Genomic DNA, 15902 nt, shown 5'->3' with positions numbered 1-15902 from the left:
AATGTATTATTTTACATGAGTGCCAGCTGGTGGGAACTTGAAAGTGAAGAGTCTCAATTTAGACTTATCAGAACAGTTTTACAGGCCAGCTAAAAGAGGTACAAAAGGGCTTCTGTGTTGAAGATGCAGCCTAAAAATTTCTACTGGAATTAAATGTCAATGTAGGAAAGGGAGTAAATAGTGATAGTGGGAAAGCTCTGTGGTATTGGTTTTTCCTTTAAAGTTGCCAGCCATACCCACGTTTCAAGAAGTGATATGTGCTTGTCTACCAGTTGAGGTCTCATTCTAGACAAAACAACAGGGACTGCTGCATGGTTTTTGGTTAAATACAAGCAAGCTGCCTAAGATAATTTAGCAGGATTGATAGGGTGGTCAGAGAAGGAAAAGTCACTGTACTTGAAGGCAGTTGGCTATTAAAAACAGCCTGGAGTTTGAACACAGTTTGTATTTCGATTTGATTTGCACAAGTTGCTGTTCATATTGGAATTGTTGTGCAGTGTTTTACTTGAAAAATGTAAATTGGTTTCTATATAGTGCTTGGAACTAAGGGAGCCTGGGGGTGCCAGTTTCCAAAGGAAGACCCAAAGCTGCAACCCAAGAAAGCATGTCACTGGTGGTGCCAGTTATCCCTTGGGAGCAGGAGAGCATGATTCTGTGTTCTCATATGCCTAAGCCACTACACAGCTGCCTTAGGTTGGTCAGAATAAAAGCAGGTGCCCTGGATTCATTATGGGCTGTTGCACCTCTTCATGTATACTCTGTGGCCTGCAGGCTGTGCTAGGAGCTGGTAGTGCTGGAATTGAGAGCAGGCAATGAGGATCTCTTTAACCCAGGGCTTTGGGACTATGCCCCGGGAGCCTGACACAGGGGTGCCTGCCTGCTCTGCATGCCTGAGAGTGGTGTGGATTCCCCCTTACTGCAGTCTCTATCCCTGGAATAACGAGCTCTCACATTCTTAGAATCTCTTTGCAACTAGCGTCTTTAATCTGAATTTGGGGCATTAATAGGATTGCCCTCTCAGCTGCTCAGGACAAAGCTAATGGCACTTGTCAGCCTGAGAGAAGAGCAGCTTTCGGGGAGGTGGCAGCATGGGTGAGTTCCCCTGCCTTCAGTCTGACCAGCTCCTCCTCCTCATCATCATCTCTGCACTGAGAGCTGCAGCTCCTGGCATAGGTGGGTCTTCCTCCAAACTGTTTGTTGCCATTCCCATAAGCTCTATTGAAAGCAGTGCTTCAGCTGAGTGTCCTCTGATTGAACTGCTGCAGTGGGCAGTAGTGCAGGCCAGAACCTCTGCTAAACATGTGTCCTGTAACAGCACATGTCCTGCTCTGCTACTTCAATATGTGATAAATACTTAGCGTCAGTCAAAGTTGGTAGGGAAAACTAAGTCCCAAGAGCTTGTAGCGTGACTTGGCAAGCCCCACTCGCACGTTTTAGATCCTGGCTGTGTTTTGCTCGGCCTCTGAACGTGAGCCTTCTTCACAGCATTAGGAGAAAAGTGCAGGTGTTGGTGTCACCAATTTATGACGCTTGTCAGATGGAAATACCAGCTGTTAAGGTGGTGAAGCAGAGGGGCGCTGATGCTTCAGGTCTCGGCAGTGGCAATACAGCCTGAGCTCGCTTGTGCATCTGTGTGAATGCAGAGATGGCAAAGGGCCGTGCTGGGCAGCAGCAGAGGGGGCGGGCTCCGGCTTCCTCCCGGTAAACCCCTGTGAAAACCCCAAGCACCCAGTGAGCCCTATGCAGCTGCTGCTGCTCGGACGCAGCGTCTGAAGTGCGGCACTGGGGGATCAGGGCCGAGCTGCCCCAGCCTGTGCCCAGCTTTGGGGCTGTGGCAGCCGCTGCTGGCTCCTGGGGCCTCCCTGCCAGCACACGGAGCTCCAGCCGCCCCACGGCACCTGGCGGGGGCCAGGGGAGAGTCCAGCCCAGCCCCCGTGCCCCTCCGCCGGCTCAGCGCTGGCGCCGCCGCTCCGCCCCGGCTGTGTGCGCTGCGGCAGCAGCTGCGCCGGAGGTCCCGGCCGGGCAGCGAGCCCGGGCAAGCGGGCGGCGTGCCCCGCACTGCCGCGCCCCGCCGCTCGCACACTGCGGCTGCCGCGTGGTGCTCAGCGCGCTCCGGCCCTGCCCCGGGCACGGCTCCGGCTCCGGCTGCGCCAGCGCTGCAGCGGGCTGCGGGCTGCGGGCTGGGCTGCCCCTCTCCGGCCCCGGTGGGAGGAAGCCCGGCCCGAACCAGCGCCTGACCCCGGAGCAGAGACCTGCCGCGGCCTCTTCCCCTCGGAATCACCGGGTGATCCTGCGGCAGCGGATCACGAGCCCTCCCCTCGGCTTGAGCAGTGCCTCTGCCTCGGCAGTGTCGGCTCTCCCGGCTCTGCCCCGCTGGCAGGTGCTGCGGGCGGGGGCGCCTGGAAAAGCCATTTCTCTTCCAAGTTGCCTGAGGATCCAAAACATTCCTGTTCTGCATGGGGCTGGGGACTGACCTACCCATGCCCGTTCCAGTTGGAGGGTGGGGACGTGAGACAGGTTCTGGGACGCAGGATGGGGGACTTGGTCTGCCACACACACACGAACATCCCCATTGGAAGCTTTACTTCGAACAAATTGCCACTATTTTCCAACAAGGAACGCCTCAACAGCAAGTTCCCAGCCAGCTCCAGGTCCCGAAGGCAGGTCCAGGTCCCTGGGTCACCAGCACCAACGGGGAGGCCGAGGAGCGAAGATACCTCCTCCTGCTCCCTCTGTCCTTGACCCTGAGGCACCCCCGCTGCCCGCTCCCCTGCTTCGTGGCCTTCCTGCAGGATGGACGTGCCCGCTGGTACAGCCCCTCCATGGGCTGCGCGGGGCGAGTGACGGCGGCTGGGACAGGGCACAAGAAGGGAGGCCGGACATCCCTGTGCAGGCGGGCAGCTGCGGCCGTGCTTCTCCGGGCCGGGAGGCAGCAGTGGCTGCCGTGCCCCTGACGGGTGCAGCTGGGGCTCACGTTTCCCGTCCGTCCCCACCGGAGCCGCTGCCGCGTGGCAGGCACGGGTGCCTGCGGAGCCATCTCCACCCCTCCCTGCGTGCGGAGCCAGCGGCAGCCAGGCCTCACCTCCCGTAACCCCGGCAGCCTAGATCAGCGCAGCTGAAATTTTCCACTTGAGACACACATGCGAGACCAGAATAGATTTCCAGGCCGGTGGTTTTCCCCTCGCTGGCTCGAGGAGAGCCAGAGCAATGCTTCGCAATGTTTGCTCTTAACGCATCCTCCAGACGGCTTTAGGGAGTCGCTGTTGCACAGGCAGCTCCCCTGTTGCAGGGCAGAGCCCCGCGTTCCGGTGTGCCATGCCTGTGGCTGGCTCCGCCGCTGCTCCCCGGCAGCCCCAGCCCCTCAATCCCGGGGGCTGGTGAGCCGCCTTCCGTGGAACCACAACGCAGCTCCACAGCCCGGCGGCAGCAGCCGCCAGGGAGGCGCGGTCCTGCGGGGTGCGTGCAGGCAGCGGAGCGGTGGGCTGCCAGGGGCAGGGCGGCACAGGGATTCCCAGCTCCAGCTCGGCTCCAGAGCTGCGTCTTCTTTGGTGGCTCGTGAGAGAAGCCAAACCCGCAACGTGAAGCCGGTTTAGCTCGGTGCATCTTGGCGGCTGCTCCCCTGCTCCTGCCAAGTCTGCAGTCTGCCTCTCGCCTGTGCTGCCAAGGGCTGGACCCCGCTGCACGCACAGCACACCCCGTCCACATGGGCACCCACCGCCGTGAGCGGTGAGGCTGCTCTGCCTGCATGGAGCCAAGGCGTCGCAGGGCGCTGCCTGCCGCGCATTCTGTGCGGTTCAGCCGTCTCAAACTCAAGCAGGCTGTCAGCAAGCTGAGAGGAGCCACCCACAGCCGGCATTGGCATGTGAAGCCCAGCAGTACTCTTGCTGCCCGCTGCCTATGCCCAGCTCTGGCTCCAGGCTGTGGTGCTCAGCTCTCCATCCACTGGTGCTGCTCACCTGGCTGTGAGCACTGGGGCTGTGGCTATGGTACAGCCCTGCACAGCCACACAGTCACTGACAAGCATGAGGCAATCACCCTGCTCAGAACAGGGAGTTTCTTTGCCATCCAATCTCCATTAAGCCTGAAGCAAATTATGTTGGATGCAGCTTAAGCACTGCAGGAGACCACTCCAGATGTGCCACGGGCGGTGGGGGAGAGAGGGGATGTGGTGCCACCGGTGCTCCCTGCCATGATGGAGACCCTGCAGTCCGTTGTGGCACCTTCCCCTGCAAGCAACAGCTTTTCCCAGGAGCTGGTGTGGGTCCCAAGCCATGGCCTAGCCCTTCTGCTCCATGTGCTGCCCTTGGCACTGGATGCATGGAGAGAGGGCAGCCAGACTGGCTTCAGCTGCCTGCTCCCACTGGGCACGTTTTCTGTGTGTGAACTTTTATTGCCTTTGCAGTGACTACTGCAGTCACTACAGGAGATCCCCCAACTCAGACTGATACTGTCCCTTCAGGCTCCTGGGGTTCGTGTCGTACTGTGACTACTTCATCTTAAAACATGCTGTCTTGCAAACTCCCCTGTTTTACACACACACACAATGCTGGGCTCTGGGGCACTCCTGTGCTATGTCCCTGTGATGGATGTTTGATAAACCAGTCATTGCTTTACCCAGTGCGGCTCCCAGCTTCGCAGGGTGTCAGGTATAAGGTGTACAATGGAAGGGTGAAGTTGAGGACATGCACCATGACATATGAAGCAGCTGGTCTGGAATAAGCTAAGCTCAAGCTAGCTGAAGGCCCTACAGTGATCAGAAGGCTTTGTTTCAGCATTAAAAAAACTTGTTAATTTTTTCGAGGAAATTCAGGCTCTCTTGCCTAGATGAGCAAACTGATAAAGGCAGCAGAGCTGTGCTGCTCCAGGTGGGAGCACAGTGTTTGACTTGGTACCTAGTTCATCATTCAGGTGAAGTTTCTATGCCATCTATAAATCACAGGACAGGATGAGCAGAGGCCTGTTAAATGATTCTAGCTTCTGTGGGATTTTTTAAATCAGCAATCATGGGGTTTCACAACCGATTTCCAGGAGGCCCTTTTGCCTCTGTCCTGTGCTTGTGGAGAAACAGCCAAAGAGCGGGTGAGGTGGTGGTCTGCCTGCCTCCCTCAGGCCTCTCCAGAGCTGAGTGACTGTGTCTGCAGGCATTCCCAAAGGATGATGGGTGGACACCGAGCCCTCACTCCTGCTGTCGGTGCTGTCAGCTCATAGCAAAGGCTTCCCCGCATGGAGCAGAGAGGAGCTGCTGGACACTCCCATGCCTCAAGCAGAACACAGGGCTGCTCCTGTTGTAGGCACCCTGGGCAAAGACCGGTGCCTCCAGCCCACTCTGTGGCTGCTCCTGCCCAACCAGAGTCCTTCCAGAGCGTGTTTGGGAGGGTGCAAAGGGAGCACGTCTCAGCCTGGCAACACAAGTCCTACAGAGGGGCTCACAGCAGGTACCTGGGACAGCCATAGGCTCCTCCCTCTCCTGCGCATCACTGGCGCCAGCCTGCAACTGAAAAGCAAAAAAAGGCTTCAGGAGGTGAGTGCAGAAGAAGGTGCCAGTGCTCCAGGCAGGTGACTGGTGCTCCATGCGAGGACTCAGCTGGACCTGAGGATGGTCTCGACCATTGCAGTGGCAGCTGCAGGGCATGCTGTCCTTCCAAGACTTGTAGGCTCTTGTTCTTGAAGCTGGAGAGGAAACAGGGAGTAAAAAATCACCTTTGATAAACTGCTGGGGACAAATAGTCTGTCCCCTGCTCACTCTGAGTAAAAGCAAGTTCCAGAGAGTCCTGTTTATTTTGGTGTGCTACTCCCAGGAAAACCCTCTCCCCAGTGGGAGTAACAGGAAAATGTCACCCTAAACTGGAAGTCAAATCCAGTATTAAAAGAGTGGCAACAAAATCCAAGTTAGGCCCAAGGATGGGTTGTTTTCCCCACACTTGGGCTTGCCCCAGCATACCACAGTGTACCAGCTCACCTCCTCCATCACCGAGGCAGCTCATAAGGGCCACACTGACCCTGCCAGCCTGAAACCACACTGTTGCCCTGCTAACAGGGCAAGAGGGCTGGCATCCACCCCACCACAGCTGATTCCATGTGGGAGACAGCCAGGGAGCAGAGGTGAAAAGAAGCCTCTGCCGAGGTGGGTGCCCATGGTTTGCTTGCATCTAAGCTGCTGGGAGTGCACCAGGACCGTGTGCCCCACGGCTGAGTTTCCCCCAGCTGCCAGCAGCACCCCACAGACACGGGGATCAGCTTAACAGGCCTCCTTGGGAAGCCTCACCAAGACGGGCTGTGCCTTTCTCTTCCTGCCCAACAAACTGCCTCTGCAACATGAGAGCGTCCCACCGAGACCCACATAAACAGAGCTAACCTGGCCCCTGGGGCCTTTCACCCACTGACCTCTGTTTACATGGAACGGTCCTGCCTTTTTCCCACTGCTGCAACCCAACACCTGTGTGCACGGCCACTGCATTTGGCAGGGCTATATGGTGTTTTCCTCACGTGTATTCGAGGCCAGACATATAATTGTACTGCTGAGAGATTAAAGATGAGAAAAACCTTTCCAGGATGTTCAGGCTGTATAGATAATCATACTAAAATGACTTTATAAATCTGCATGTTTAATTCTGACAAGCTCCTTGCTACTCAGTACGAAATATAGACAGACTGTGACTTAAGAACTTCCTCAGTAAACAAGCCAGCAAATGAGTAAGGCAAATAGGTAAGTCCAGAGAAACAAATGCTTCTTATAATTCCACTTAAACACACTTTTATTTTATGGCAGCATGAAAGGAATACTTAGAAATTATTTTAACAGGGAAAATGTCTTGCCCTCATGTACTAAAATAAGCAAAGAATTATGGCTGTGATTTTCACATCTGCCTAAGGGACCCAAGTCTCCAACTAAAACAAACAAAGTGAGCATCCAAATCCTTCAAGCAGCCTCAAAAATCCTTCTATCTGTGTGCACAGGGCTGTGCATATGAAAGTATATAGAGTTGCAGGAGTAAAGACTTTGTATTTCTTTCCCCAAAGCAAATGTTTCAAGGGATTCTGAATATATAAATAGATAACAATGAACTCCAGTGAGCTGCGGTATTTGAAAGTGTGCTCTGTTGGTCTGTCATAGGATCTAATCAATACTCGTTGCTTATTTAACAAGAGTAAATTTGACCCCGAAGTTTCTAAAGCCTTGAGATCTCCAACACCCATTGCCACCCGGATTATTTAAGGACATTTATTCAGAGTTGACAAATAGCCCTGCAGTAACCAAGCAGACACACACACCGTGTGACTTTGGAAAGACCAGACAGCGTGCTATTAACAGTCATCCCAAAGAAGGGAGAGGGGTCTGGGTATGTAGGGGCACACACAGGTCTGGTCCTAAAAACCATGGCTTTGCGGTATCATCTGTGCCATCCTAATTTGGATCTATAAAGCTTGCTTCAGTGTGGGTTGCTGTGCTGTGTTTCTTTAACAGATGCTTTTCAGACGTGGTCTTATTTTATACACACATACACTAGTGTGTCAGCTCTGCCTTCCACAGGTGCGCTGACCAGGATGGTGTGTCACTGATTTCACTATGACTGCAAGTATTCACAACACCACTAGCTGCTCCTGTATGAGAACTCAGCCTTTAATTCACTGCACATAAGGAAACAGATCAAACTGTGACAGACTGTGACATGTGCTATGTGATGATGCAGCTCACATAGGCCAGAAAATCACAGAATAGTTAGGGTTGGAAAAGGACCTCAAGATCATCAAGTTCCAACCCCCCTGCCATGGGCAGGGACCCCTCACACTAAACCATCCCACACACGGCTTTGTCCAACCTGGCCTTGAACACTGCCAGGGATGAAGCATTCACAACTTCCCTGGGCAACCCATTCTAGTGCCTCACCACCCTCACAGGAAAGAATTTCCTCCTTATATCCAATCTAAACTCCCCCTGTTTAAGTTTTAACCCGTTACCCCTTGTCCTGTCACTACAGTCCCTAACAAAGAGTCTCTCCCCAGCATCCCTATAGCCCCCCTTCAGGTACTGGAAAGCTGCTATGAGGTCTCCACGCAGCCTTCTCTTCTCCAGGGTGAACAGCCCCAACTTTCTCAGCCTGTCTTCATACGGGAGGTGCTCCAGTCCCCTGATCATCCTCGTGGCCCTCCTCTGCACTTGTTCCAACAGTTCCATGTCCTTTTTATGTTGAGGACACCAGAACTGCACACAATACTCCAGGTGAGGTCTCACAAGAGCAGAGTAGAGGGGCAGGATCACCTCCTTCGACCTGCTGGTCACGCTCCTTTTGCTGCAGCCCAGGATACGGTTGGCTTTCTGGGCTGCGAGTGCACACTGCAGCCGGCTCATGTTCATTTTCTCATTGACCAGCACCCCCAAGTCCTTCTCTGCAGGGCTGCTCTGAATCTCTTCTTTGCCCAGTCTGTAGCCGTGCCTGGGATTGCTCCAACCCAGGTGTAGGACCTTGCACTTGTCATGGTTGAACTTCATAAGGTTGGCATCAGCCCACCTCACAAGTGTGTCAAGGTCCCTCTGGATGGCATCCCTTCCCTCCAGCGTATCAACCGGACCACACAGCTTGGTGTCATCGGCAAACTTGCTGAGGGCGCACTCAATCCCACTGTCCATGTCAGCGACAAAGATGTTGAACAAGACCGGTCCCAGCACCAACCCCTGAGGGACACCACTTGTTACTCATCTCCAGCTGGACACTGAGCCATCTCAAAAAATAGTGGGATGGAGGAGAAGGCGGTATCACATCAGCTTTAGGAGTTCCCCGGACTTCTCCAGAAGTGAGCAGTCCTGGGAACCTGAAAGCCCTTTGCCTGGCTGAGGAGCAGGCAAAGCTTTCTGGAGAACTATTACCAACATTACCTGCTCCATAGAACATTACAGCTTAGAACATACACAGCCTCATGAGGCTGACCTGGATCAAAGCTTCCTGCAGACAAAGGAAGACAGGGCTTCCACTTTCCTCTTTTGGCTGTACTCATGTTCCAGCACTGGTCCCAGCCACTGCTGATATCAACAGGACCCATCCACTACCTGTGCATCCAGGTTAGTTCAGCAGAAGCGTAGAAAACTGACCCACTTCATCTGACAAAGCCTTTTGTGGGCACAAGAGCCCCTGACCCTCACTCCCTGCGTTCTCTTTCACTCACTCTCACACTGATGCAGGAAGCATCTGTTTTTGGAAGGGCTCTGAAGATGGTTCCTGGTAAGCGCCATGATCCCGACTGTGCAGAGCAGGATGTAGTTGTTTTCTGATAGTTAAAACTCGTCCAACTGCAAAACAAACACATGTACACACACAGATGTTACAACATCAATGTTTCTTTTACAACTGGTGCCATCAAACAAACAAAGCACTTCAGGAGTGCTTCTCGAAACCAACAATCTGATCAAGCTTTCTTCTGGTAAAGGTCTTTCACATTCTACTTTTCAGTCCTTGCTCAAAACAGTTCAGCTTACTGGGATTACCAACTGCAGAATCACGCCCTTGTTCTTTCTCTCCACTATCTGCATTTTCAGCCCTTACAGAAAGAGAGTTGAAACAGTATTTTGCAAGAATCTTTTTGTCCAGATACTACAGCAAAGCAGTTACTTTTCAACAGCACCCACTGAAAAGGCTTCATGGAGGTTCATGCTGAAAATCACTGCACCTGTTAAGCTTCAGCCATTCCTCTTGGTGTAAAAATAGAGCTTATCTGCAAAACCCACTTCAGGTTAAGTCAGCAACAGGAAAATACAAGAAAAATGCTGAAAGGGAAATTAAAAACACAGCAGCCGCACACATGAGCACCCACATGCCGAACAGCCAGCAAACAGGCAGACCTGAGCTCACTCAGTCCATCCCTCCACGAAACTCTCCTCTACCCAGCTGATGCTTCTTGTTGGCCTTGTGGACACTCATGGTGGGATCCACCTCACCTCACCTGCTTTGTAGATTAAGCCACCCGCAGTAGCTGTCCAGGCTCCTGTTATCGGGCAGGAGATGGAGCCAACAGAGCTCAAAGTACAGATCATGGCACATCAGGGTAAAATGAAACATGCCTGAACCCTGTGGTTTATATATAGTAGCACTTCACTGACTATAAAAAGAGCTATAAAAACAGATGCTTGTGTTATAAGCACCTAATCTAAGATGAACTCCACCCAAAGTGACTTCAGGCACACTTATATTCACTTTGCTATTTGTACCCGAGAACAACTTTGAGCCCAAAGCAGCCAGTTTGAGCCGGGGTCAAAGAGTGGACACTGGCTCACTTCCCAGATACTCACAACAAGGGTCCTTTGGAGCAGATGATTTGTACCCATGGAAAGATGAGCAGGAGCATGCCAGCGCACTTCCCACCTCCCCAGGCCTCCCTGGCTTCCTGTGCCAGTGCACTCATAGCCCAGACAACACTCCAGAGCCCTCTGTGGCTGTTTCGCAACAGACATATCTACATATCTACACCCTTCCAGGCATTGACCTCACCACCATCCCTTCTTCCCCGCTTGGAGAGGAGACTTTGGACCAAAAGATGGGTTCAGATGGATGAGATCTTCACAGAACTGCCTGCCAGCCCTTTAACTCTGGCACATCACTCACTGGGCCCCCATCTCAGCAGACCAGGGAATCTCTAGCACTCTTTGGAGGCTGGCAATCACTGCAGAGTTGTAGGTCCCATAACCAGCTACAGGGGCTAAGGCATACCGGAGATCCTGTCCATAAAGAAAGCCCGTGCTCCCCACTTCTATAAGAGCTTCCACCAGGTCAGTTTGACACTCCGCATGCCATTTCAAACATAGTCTCTCTCCTTGTTACTGTGTGTCATGGTTTAAGAGCTGGCAACTAAGTACCACAGAGCTGCTTGCTCTCCCTTCACCCCAGATGGGATGGGGAGGAGAACTAGAAAAAAAGGTAAAACCTATGGGCTGAGACAGGAACAGTTTAATAATTGAAGTAAAATATACTACTAATAATGAAAAGTAAGGCAACAAAAAGAGTGGGAGGAATAAAAGCCAATAAACACAAGTGATGCACAATACAGTTGCTCCCCGCCCACTGACTGATACCCAGCCCGACCCGAGCAGCAATCTGTCCTTCCAGGTAACTCCCCCAAGTAATTCCCCAGGTAACTCCAGGTAACTCCATCCCCATACTGGGCATGATGTGCTGCGGTATGGAATACCCCTTTGGCTAGTTTGGGTCAGGCGTCCTGTCTCTGCTCCCTCCTAGCTATTTGTGTCCCTCCTCACTGGCAGAGCATGAGAGACTGAAAAGTCCTTGATCAGGGTGATACTGAGCCACAACTAGAATATTGGTGTTTATCAGCACTGTTCTCCTACTAAGGCCAAAACAGAACACTGCACCAGCTACTAGGGAGAAAATTAACTCTATCCCAGCTGAAACCAGGATGATGTGGGTCTGGCAGAGTGAGTGTATACAGGACCAAGGTGCAGCATGTCTCCAAGGACAAGCTGTGGGACAAAGGTGACTCCAGCAGTGAGCTGCAAGCCCAACCTGCGTATTTCCTGTGGCAAAGTGAGCCACACAGAGGACTCGGGGAGCAGTGAGATGCCAGCAGCCTGCTGTCACGCAGGTGGTTGGGGTGGGTTGCACCTTGCATAACCTGCATGATCTCCAGCTAAACTGCTCCACAGGTATCTGCAAAGGCCAGAGGTTTGGCACACCTGATGAAAACCTTTGGGCAAGTTTTTCTGGTCATGAGGGCAACCCCACTGACTGGGGTTCCCTCCCTGACAAAGCCAGCACCATCTCTGCACATTGCGCATTTGGAGAGTAAACAGGGATCTCCTCTGCAGCCCCTTACATAGATCTGGAACCACAGTGGAGATACTTGCACTGAGGAACACCAAGCTGGCTTTCACATTGGCTCTTGTTTAAAAAAAATAAAGTAGTATTGCTAAATCCTTATATTGCTGCCAAGAGGCTATCTACCTGAGGCTCTTATGACGTCTCTTTAAATGAAACACAAGGCTTTGATCTCTACAAGTCCCTCAAATGTCCCCTCTGCCCTTAGTTCCTGTGACATCTGAAGGGGAGAAAAAAATCAATTACTAATAGCGAGTAGGTTGCTTAACAGCATGCCAGTGGTGTGCTTTGTGCCAGGATGCCAAGGGTGTGGTATGGGAGCCAGGCATTTGGCAAGAGACAGCAGCCGGATATGGGAGAGCTCAAGGCCTGCCAACACATATGGGAGCACACTGGGTGCTGGGAGCTAAAGTGGGTGCAGTTTGGTCTGTACTGTATGTAGGACGTGCTACCTGCATTTTTGCACCTGCATTTTCCTGTTCAGAGACTATTTGCTTGCTCGAAGACAAACTAACAGGTATGCAGTGAAGGTGGGATCAAGTAGTAGCAGGAACAAATTAACACTGCAGGAGCTGTTACCATCTCTATGTCATATGTCATATGGGGCTGAAACTAGTCAATATTTAAAAATTATTAAAGGTAGATAGGTTGAAAGAAAAGAAAAGAAGGACCTTTGTTCACATGACTTTTATCAAAATACCTATAACAGGAGATGCAGAAATGCTGTTACCGGCAAAGCTGTCCCTGCTGACTTCTACACCATATTGTAGCATCACACAAGATGCCCTGGCCACACCACCATCTCACCTCCTTCGTACCACCAGGATTTAAGCTATCAGAGGAACTCTTGAAATGCAGCTGGCATTAAATTACTGTGTAACAAGTAAATTCTGTTTTGGCATGAAAAAGCACCCAAACGTGTTTCTAATGCTTCCGTTGGGGAAAAGCTTTTATCTGATCACAGCATGTGGCTTTGCTAGCTACACAATCTCATTCTACAGTTCCTAGATGCTGGCTCCCTGTCCTCTTACTGGCTGGCAGTTCAGCTTCTAAGTCTATGATTTTGCTAGCAGAAATTCAGATTGATCAGTCAGGTTTTATACTAAACAGTTAAATAAATAATGACATTGGGAAAACTCCAAAAATAATAAACACCATTCAAAGTGGTGGGACATGCAGACCCATACATCATCCTCACAAGCAGAAAACAGTTATGTTTTCTGATATTTTCCAAGCTCTGCCTGCAAATAAACAGTGCCACTTTGCCATACCCTTGCACAGCTCTCCAAAGGTATCCATTTTCTTGTGAAATAGCCTATACCGACACCATGCACAGGACCCAACAATGCTGCCCTTTACCAGGAGTATCAACAAAACCACCATCATTGCACAAGTGAAGAAAGACCACACAAGATACTAACGGAAAATAAACACATGGTTACACCACGTGAAGTGAAATAGGAAGCATGATCTACATGGAAAGAATCAACAAAGCATTCCAATATTAACTCCTGATTTCCACTATAGAGAATTGCCAGGATTTCTTGGACCAAGACATGCAGCAAGTGTGCGATGGTTGGTTTGAGCTGACCAGACACCCATTCTGGCTGACCTTCCAAAAAGATGGATGAGAAGCAGGGTTGTAGCTGGTGCCATTGTTCTGTCCAGTGTCCTTACACAGTTCCTGTGACAGACACAGGACCTGAGGAAAGGTCTGGTTGGCGTACAACCTGATCCTGCACTAAAGGAAGAGAATCTAAAACCTCTCACAATCTTTAGGGGATACTGAAGCAATCATTTCCTCACCTAGGTTCTTTCTGCTCTGACCAAAACAACCACCTATCCCACAGTATTCTGTGAAAAAGGTACACATGTAACATCAGAGCTTAAAAATACCCCTTGATGTCCAGTCCCAAGAAGTGGAAAATGGCTTTTCCTCATTAGCATGTAGAAGCCAAGAGTTTAGGATAAAGGAGCAATTTTATTAATTCCGCATGCCAAGGGCAAGATAAGCCACAGATAACAGAGATGTGTTTTCCTAAGAGCAGGGTGAAATTCAGAAGACTGGAGTTTTGCCTGGCAGCCTTAGACTGATGAACAGAACTGCAGTTACACTGCTGGCCAGTGATTTACCAGCCATGTTGCAAATTTTCTTCCCAACCCCATGACAATTTAGCTTTCCACATTAGAAGAAGGCTGGATAGGTGGTTTTCTGGGAAATTTAAACTTAAGATATAGTGTAATAGGCATGCATAAATAACCCACAAGTGCTTAAAAATCAAAATCACAAATATCTTCCCAATGAAAAACCCAGACATGTCTGTTTTCTCCCAGGCTGCATAAAACCACATCCCCATCTTCCCTGGGAAAACGAATGGAAAATACATGTGAACTGACAGTGATCCTTCAACTGCTTCCAGTGACTGCCAGAGAAAATCAGGTTTGTTCAAAACTGCTCACTTGCCATGAAGCTTCTCTTACCTGCCCTGGGCTTCATTAGGGGTGTTTGAGGGGGCTTTTTTCTCCCCTAGAGCAGCAGTGCTGCTAACAGCCTCTGAAGCTTTCCATTGACCAGTGCTGAGCAGGCATGGCGGGTCTGGAACTGTGGTGACTCAGAAACAGCCACAAATGCTCCAGAGAAAAAAAGGACATGAGCAATACTGTGTAGAATGCGCATACACAGGAACTGGGGTTAGCATCACACAGGGCTGGGGAGGAACATGGTGCTGCCAGCCAAACAGGACATGCTCTGTCTGGCATCAGACTGGTAAAGCAAACTAAACCCCATAAAGTGAAGTTTTAATGACAAGTTTTAGTTTTCATCTAATATTCTAATAGGTGATTGCAGACCCAGGTCTTCCCTAAGGCTGGGATGTATGAGGAAATTGTGGGATAAAAAGGAGGGGAAAAGAACTTAGAGAAGACAAAAGAGGAGAGAAGCTGCCTTGTTGTTGGTTATATGCTCCACCTCCCCAAAAGCTCTGCAACTGCTGTTTGTAGCAGCAGAGACACTTTCCCGATTACTAATAAATGAGCACGAGCAGTAGTAGGGATCAGAGAACAGCCCAGCCCTGTACAACCCTCTCTTGTCCTGAGCTTGTTGCTTTTTGCCTCCAGCCGCCCTCTCCCCCATCCCCGTTCTCAGTTTTCTCCCTTCCGTCCTTCCTCTCATGTTCCCTGCTGCCACTTTCCTGCCCTTTCAGAGCTGCCTTTCCCTGGCCACCCCCTCAGCCTCAGCTGCTTTTGGACACCCACTGCATTGCTCTGCACATGAAAATGAGCTGTCACACTTTCCAGCCTCTGAAGCTGAGATTATTTTGGGGAGAAATGGTTTCCACAGTTCTGCCCTGCAGTTCACATGCAGAGCACAAGTCAGTGCAGGACGAGAAGAGGAGGGTGGGCACAACAGCTCAACACACATGCAGGGCTCCTGGCTGCGCATTCAGAAGGGACTGAAGGTCTGTGGGGGGACACGATGCTCCCATGGAGTATGGGAGTCCGGAGCAGTTGAGTCTCTCCACTTCCAAGGGCTGCTCTTTCCCAAGCCAAGGCCAGCTGCTAGCAATGCTGGTATGGGACTTACCACTGAGATGACAGTCAAGCCTGCCTGTGAAGGACAGGCGCAGCAAAGCCCCTCTCTGCCCTCTCGCAGAGTCCCTCACCCTGCGAGTCCCTCACATCACCACCAGGCAGCACACGCTCCCTGCCAAGGACCGCAGTCAGCATCCAGACTTCACCAGAAGATCTGCCTAAAAGCCACGAAGAGAGAAAGCATGACAGGATTTGACCTACTAGGCCCAGCCATGCTGGGCACTTTGACTGCCCCTGGTCAACATATAATGCAAAACTGGTAGGGCCAGAAGGTCCTGTGCACGTGGATGGCAGCAGCAGAAGACAAGCACTGACATGGTGGAAACAAACCCCAGGGGTGAGAAGAGCCTGTAACACAGGTGGAGGGAGAATGCTCAGGAGGGTTCCTGAGTGATGGGGAGAGCAGACTGAAGGGAAGAGCAGCTTCCTTCCTTCCAGTGGAGGGTTGCTCTGGAAATTAAAGTTGAAATGAGCTTGTTAAAAGAAGCA

The 15902-nt window shown here is 51.3% G+C and overlaps 1 long non-coding RNA gene across 1 annotated transcript; it reads right to left on the bottom strand.

The window, feature by feature from the left end:
* Positions 1-4894: 4894 nt before the first annotated feature.
* LOC136008876 (uncharacterized) lies at positions 4895-10372 on the bottom strand. The gene is made up of 3 exons (XR_010610261.1): positions 10283-10372; positions 9163-9286; positions 4895-5670 (listed from the first exon to the last, which is right to left on the bottom strand). It is a non-coding gene; the product is annotated as an uncharacterized LOC136008876 (long non-coding RNA).
* Positions 10373-15902: the final 5530 nt, after the last annotated feature.

Source organism: Lathamus discolor, chromosome 2, assembly GCF_037157495.1.
Source record: "Lathamus discolor isolate bLatDis1 chromosome 2, bLatDis1.hap1, whole genome shotgun sequence".
In the NCBI taxonomy this organism is placed as follows: Eukaryota; Metazoa; Chordata; class Aves; order Psittaciformes; family Psittacidae; genus Lathamus; species Lathamus discolor.
This window is presented reverse-complemented; position numbering and strand designations above follow the sequence as displayed.